This window comes from Teleopsis dalmanni, chromosome 1, assembly GCF_002237135.1.
Source record: "Teleopsis dalmanni isolate 2A chromosome 1, ASM223713v2, whole genome shotgun sequence".
Classification (NCBI taxonomy): domain Eukaryota; kingdom Metazoa; phylum Arthropoda; class Insecta; order Diptera; family Diopsidae; genus Teleopsis; species Teleopsis dalmanni.
In genome coordinates, this window is record NC_051846.1 from 74,400,486 (window position 1) to 74,408,185 (window position 7,700).

At 29.3% G+C, this 7,700-nt stretch overlaps 1 protein-coding gene across 1 annotated transcript in view; it reads left to right on the plus strand.

Moving 5' to 3' along the window:
• Positions 1–7,700, plus strand: part of LOC119685245 (glutactin-like) — a 20,585-nt gene that overhangs the window by 5,388 nt on the left and 7,497 nt on the right. The window lies entirely within an intron of this gene.

Here is a 7,700-nt window from a genome sequence, read left to right on the forward strand (position 1 = left end):
GTATATCCTTTTTTTAGATATTCATTATTTACATTTTTAACATTTACATTTTTGTATTCATTATTACCGAAGAGAGCAACACTAGGGTATTATGGTTGTATATATTATGAAACCCAAACAAATCGAACTTTTCGAAATGTTCGGAACTCCAACATTTAAGGTTTAGTAATTAAGTAAGATTAAGTAGAATATGCGAATGATTGTAACAATTTCACCAATCATAATTATATACTAGTAATAAATATTTTACTCCCTCTCTATCATCAAATTTACTCCATCATCAAATGCCTCATCAAATGTCCTATAAATTTACATATATATAAGGATGATGGTTGTTTTGTTGCTATTATCAGTATAAAAAAATTTATATAACATCGAATAAATCAATGCATCTAAAGGATGATCTGTATAAACCATAAATTCCTAATCAAAATAATTCATTATCGTACTAATAATATTATATATTAAATTGTAGTTTAAAATTGAATGAGAAATCTAATTGACCAAATTATCATTACTGAAAAAAAATCGAACGACTTTGAAGCGCATCATTATGAGTAATAAAAAATAGATTTAATACGGTAATATTCAAGACATATTCAAGCGATCATAGTCAGAAGCCGGTGACTCACCATAAATGACTTTAAAGTCTGGATTGATAGGAAATAAGGAGGAGTGTTTTCTGGGATTGCAAGTGAAGTACTTATATGATTATCTTCAGTCTGGTGCAATAGTTTGTACATAGCTCTACTCCTAATAACTCGATCGCTCGAATGACACCATTGAGAAAAAGCATTCAGAATTGGCCAACAGAAAAGAATATATGTTTCATAATGGTCTCGCTCAAATGATATAATTAAGAAAAAGCATTCAGAAAAGGACATATGTTCCATTATGTCAGACCGCAAATATCTTCGGTAACTCGAAACAACAAAGTGACGGAATTTGGTTGGGAAGTTTCGGTGCCTCCACTATATAGTCCAATCGTAGCACTTTCCCCTATTATTTGCTTAGATCTTTGCTAAACTCTCCCAAGGGTTAAAAATTGGCCGACTGATTAATATTAGTTTATAATATAATATAAATACTAATACTAATCAAATGACTAGTTGTAAAAATATGTATATAGTTTTATATATAATTACATATAATTATATATATAATGTACTTACAATATGTAGTATTAACAAAGATTTTTAAGAATAGTATCTTGTCTATTTTGATTTTTCTACAAAACAATTTCGTCTATTTTTAGACTAGGCTATATAACTACTGCAGTTTTCGTAATTTTTATTGTATATAAAGCCTTTTTATTACAATAAATAAAAGTATTTTTAATTACCTATGATAAAGAATATATCGACTTAAGTCGAGTGCCTTGTAATTTGAGGGATAAGTGTACTTTATATTAAAACTTAAGTCATAAATAATGGATGGGAACTCATTTGTCAAATAATAAAAGTAATAAAACCGTAGAAAAAACATAATCGAGCAAATTATTGTCGACAAAAAGCACCAGTTTTGACACACAGGACAATAATGGAACCACAAATTGTACACAGGCTGACAATTGGAAGAACAAGCATTAACATAACAACTGCTTGCAACAATTCGCAATTGTATTCGGAGAAATGAAAAAAATCTGAAAAACACCAAATGCAAATATAATTTAATATAAATCGCTGATAAAATTATGACAAATTTATGCAAATATTTGGTCTATGACTGCGCAACAACCCTCCCCTTTATCCTACAACTACCGCACACACAATGCAAGGATATTTTATAATTAATGGGCAATACAAGTACTCGCTGGCAACGCAGGGTGCAGTTAGCTTCATGACACAATATGGAAGAGAGCAAAATGCCTGTGACAAGACTGTTGATTGCAATAATTTATACGCCACTAACTACTGCCCGAAAGTGCTTAAGTATCATCACATCATGCGAAGTGTTAAGTCCCCGTATAAATGTTGTCTCAGTTTTTATGCGATATCCTGCAGCGCATAAACAGGAAACAAATTATGATCACCAAAGTAAGGAATTCCGTTTAAAATTATAGAGACAAACTCGTATCCATATTGGCTTTGAGTGCATAAACAATATTGCCATTATGCACTCGTCGTATTCACCCATGCAGATTGTAGTTAGAAAGTGTTGCACATTCGACTTGGCAACAACAATGCGCATCAGCACATCAGGATAATAAAGCAAGGATACACTTAAGTACGAACAGCGCTGAATCAGCAAACGGAAATACTAAGTAGCAGCGAAAAAAACGGCAATAAATAAAAACTCAACAAACAATGGCCTGGCAGGATACTTTTGGATGCGGACAACGATGGCGCATGTCCTTCCATTGTCCTTACGCAATTAAAGAATTAATTTCATACATTTTTGAAATATTTTCTTGAGATTATTTATTATTTAACTTGACAATTTCCACACCCTTTTATTAAAGTTTTTTATCTCAGCCAGTGATAGGCTTTTCTCTATGATAAAAATGATATGATATGGAAGGCAGTCGTCGCTGTGATATTGCCATGCAAACTCCAATTCATCAGCTCTGGAGATATTTGTGATTTGATTGCTACTTAAAAATGTTTAAGCTTTTATGTATTCCTTCTCAGTTTTTTTCCTTTTAATTTTTTAAGTATTTTCCATAGCTAATATTTCGAATTGTGCATGCCTGCTCTTAAAGGATCAAATTGTACGCTTCAAATCGTCGCTTTTATGCAGTTTTAAGCGTGCTGTTCAGGCGTAAGCGTTTTCTTGTTTGCCAAGGAAGCGGAAGTTAATGGCAAATTTTTTTATACACTGCTTTGATGTTTGGCAAAGGGAGCTTAAATACTATTTTTGTTGGTTCCTTTTTGTGAAAATAAGTAGCAACAAAAAAAAATTTAATGAGGATGGGTGCGTTGGCGATGTGGGTACATAAGGGACGCGAGTCAAAAGCTTTTCGACAAAATTAGGTTATGTTGAAAAACAACTTTAACAAGGGCCATGGGCTTAGCGCTGTGATTGATCCATAATTTAAAAGCTTTTATATATAATTATATTGCATCTCTATCCATCGATATGTCTGAATAATAATATATTAAATAATTAAAATATGTCGATATAAATAAAGTTAATTTTTAATATTTATAATTTTAGCTAGATAATTATAATTTTGTAGATTTTTTTAGGCTAGAAAGAGATGCTATAGCAAGTGATTCCTGTCGACTCTAACATGAGAAGAAGGTATTCGAGTATTCGAGTCTACTTTGGAAGCCGGCTCTTAGTCCCAAATCAAATAGGTAAAATTAAGCCCAAGGCAATTACGATATTTATTGTTTTAGTTGAGCCTTTAGGCGCACAATAAATCTGTTAGGTCGGAGTGCATTCATGGCCTATTATTTAATAATAGTAGGCTAGAAAGGTAGTAATTATAACAGAATATCAACTTATAATATAAGAACCATAGCTTCGACATATAGTATAGAATTTTTCTTTTTGGGATCATTAGTATATGTTCCAGTGATATATATTTGAATTTACTTCATATTTTCATTAAAATTATTTCATTGATTATTATTTTCTTTATTAAATTAACATATATCTTAAATTACACTAACCGACAAATTTGCGGGGAGTTTTTGCGAAGGCACATCCACTTATTGAAGTACTTTTTAAACTTAAGTCTATTATATTTATTTTGTGTTTTAATTACAAAAGTGAATAAAGTTATATGTATGAACATTTGAAGCTTCATGTGTTTGAAGCAAATCATTTGCAGATTAAAAAACGTATTGTTTTTTTAGTGAAAGTCAGTAAAAAAATATAATATTAAATTTTTAAATTTAAATTTCAAATAAAAGTTAAATATTCTACATAATCATATATCATTCAATTATTTAGTAGACCTCATTGTCTCTGAATATTTACCAATTTTTGAAAAGAAATTTATATTAAACGGTATAAATAACATATAATGGAATGTAAATTATTACCTTAAAATTTCTCAATATCATAAAATTATATTTATTAAGAAACACTTCTGCTCAAAAAGTACCCGGTTATTTATTTGTAAATTAAACACACAAATTTAAATTTTATTCTAAATTTATTTTATCTCCTTCAAAATATGCTCCTTCTGAAGAGATACACATATGCCAACGCTTAACCCAATCTTCCATACAATTTTCGTAGGCCAGTGAAGGTATGGCTTTTAGTTACTTTGGCGAATTCTCTTTTACCGATTCAATCGACTCAGATCGCTTACCACGAAGGGAACAGAAAAAAGCCGCACGGCGCCAGATCTGGCGAATATGGCGCCTGAGCGATGACAGTGGTGCCGTGTTTGGTCAAAAAATCGCGTACAAGTATTTTCCATAGTAAAAATGCTAAATGCACTTGAGGTAATCTCAGATTAACAGATGCTGTAAAGAAACTAATTGACAGATGGCGCTCAAGTCTTTGATCGGATATTAAAAAGATATGTTGTACGCCAATTTCTTTTAGACAACTCCGTCGTTTCTCGTTTTACTAGCATTTTTAGATTTACAGGAACATAGTATGTTTCGTTTTGGCCTTGAAGAACTGGAAAGAGTTGAAGTCGCTATATAAACTCTTGTGCTGGAAGCTACAGTTACCAACAATTAACTTCAGTCGATATTTGCACTGAACTATATATGTATATATTATTCAAAATTGGAGTAAATCGGTTTAGCTTCTGATAGTTGTACCACAAATGTAATTCAGATATTAATTCATTCTTATTAAGATTTGCTTTTAGTTTTTATCAATATATTTTACTAAATTTGGTTGTGAAGCAATAAAATTTATATTAAGCACCACTGCCAAAAATTTTATGGGTCACATTTATTTTATTACATACAAGCGAGTATAAAATTATAATATGTCATATTATATATAATATTTCTGTTAGATTTTTCTTTTATTATAAAAAATTATTATAAAAAATTAACTAATTTAAAATTGTGTTGGTTATTAATTAAAGTAAATAAAATAAAAATTAGATTAATATGTGAATATTAATTGTATTTAGCCTTAAGTTAGAAACCGGTAAGTTCGTTGGATTTGGTTTCCATAATATATGCAATAATGAGGAGTATCTATTAAGTACATTTTGCTTTCTATGGCGTTTATTAATTAATTCAATAGTTGCGGCTTTTTTTTTATTAAATATTGCCAAAAATTTGCGTGTATTTGACTAGAAACAACATAAATATTCAGTTAATTTAATTTGCTATTTTTTTTATTTATGAATATTTAAAACTGATAACAAATACTTTTATGTGTAAGTCATTTGTTCTCCAAACAGTTTCTTTTAATTGATGTTATTTTTCATATTTATCTGTTATTTGACTTGTAGTGTTATTTTTCATAACTGATTTCTAATTTATCGGATTTCTTAGGGTTTTCAACATTTCAGTTTTTTTCTTAATGAACGATGATATTTCAAATATTTGTATTATTACTTCATTAAAACGCCATTAATAGATGCTTTTTTCTCTTTGTATGATTTGTTTAAATCAATCTAAGCAACTAAATACAACAACTACTACTACAACAAGAAATATAGCAACAAAAAACTTGAAAATATTAACAATCCAAGTGATGTGAATGAACAAAGGCGAATTGCTTCAATGCCGATAAATTAGAAAATAATGGTAACCATTGTACGGCTTCTTTGTTTCACTTATGAGCTTCATTGTTCCCATATATTTTTTGGTAGTAGATAGATAGATAGATGGATGGATAGATTCAATATATGAGCCAACACAAATAGAAAATATAAAAAAAATTAAAAATGAAAAAAACCAAAAAAAAGTATGTAAAAATCATTAAAGTATTTGTTTTTGGAATATCTGAAATGGTGCGCAATAGTCTTGCCTATCCATAAACACAAGTAAAATTGAACGTTTTAGATACTTTATGAGTATTTTTGAATGAACTAAAACTAATTTTTGGCACTTAATGTTGAGGTTGTTGAGGTTGTTGCGGCTTTAAAATTTATAAAAAATTGCTATGAATTAAATATACAAAAGTCACACTTTGTGGTGAAGGCACAGAAGTGAGTGTGCACGTCATAGAGGTACTATATGATATATAAGATACAAGATACCAACTTCAAAGTCCGAAAAATCAAAACTCAAAATACAAAATTCAAAATCCAAAATCAAAGTAAAATAAGATGTAAGATGTAAAGAGAGAAGCACAACAAACTTATTATAAAACATGACTTAAACAAAAGCCCTATTGAGTTTCAATAAGTTAACATAAATTTAAAGTATTTTTTGTGGTTTTCTTAGGCGTTCACACCGCTGTTCGAGTAGTTATTTATGTATGTACGACGACCTAATATAGACATAGTCATATTATTAACATGTCGGACACATGCGGCTTTTATAATTAAGAAATATTGCATTAAACTAAAAATAAAACTGTTACAATTTTATTTTATGTTTATTTTTTTGGATTTCTTACAGTAGCGCAATATAAATTTGCTTATGAGTAGTAAATTAGTACATCACAGCTGACAAGGATTAATAGGGAGTACGGATTAAAGGTTCGCATTGCTTGTTTCGAGATTAAGACCTGATTAAGACAGCAGTTAAAAGAATTATGAAGTGCTTTCCAGCAACCGAGTGCCGAGTTACTGGTGAAAACTTAGTGGCTTCTTAGATTAAGTTCGGCTTAGTACCAGCAATACGTGGCGAGACACACTGAGTGACAGCTGAAATTACATACTCAAAAAATAAATCGAGTGTGTACAACATTTTAATTATTTATGCAGATATAGAACTAAACTTGCCAAAGCTGAATTATTCATTATTTAAAATTATTTTTTATAGTGTAAAATAGCAAAATAAAATTAAATTTTTCTTTATTATTTTTTATATTTTTTTTTTTATGAAAACAAGTTTTATTTATTTTTGCAAAAATAAAAATGAAACCAGATATTCTGATGATATACAGCATATAAATATTTTTTTATATACAATACATAATTAAAATGTATTTATAACAATTATTATTATTATGAAGTAATGTTTATTATGTAATTAAAAAAAAAATATGTATCTATAAAGAGTTAAATCTGTAACAGCTGGTTCAGTTTTTATCTGTTAATTGTGGGCTTTGTATGAAAAGTAAACAATTTAAGATATTTTTCTTTTGTTAAATAAATTCATCTTTTGTTACACTCGCATATGGCAACTCTTTGCACAATTGCTGAAAATCTTCGAAAATTGGCACACGTTATCAATTGCTCGTGGCTGCTACCGACGACTGCATCCGTCCGCCACAATGCTCACTCGTCCATGTAGTTCCGTTTTTGTTATTGGAGCTCAAAGGATTAAGCATGTTTGTTGTGTTGCAGTTTGCTAATCCTTTAACGTGCGTCCGCTGATTATGTTGTAATGCCGTAATTGTTATTTTCAACAATTGTTAACAATTCAATGAGGTTTACAATTTTTATTGGCAATAAAGAATTTCATTATTTTTATATTTGTTTATCTTCAGCCCGGCTTAAATCAATTCAATTGAAATTTTTTTCAAATAAAATTATTTTTGTTAAATGTTTATAAAATATTTTATTTTTTAAGTGAATTCGAAAAGGTTCTTTAATTTCTTACAATATAATTTTTTTTCTTGAGGTAGGTAGAAGCATGAGTTACTTACTTTTTCTTATA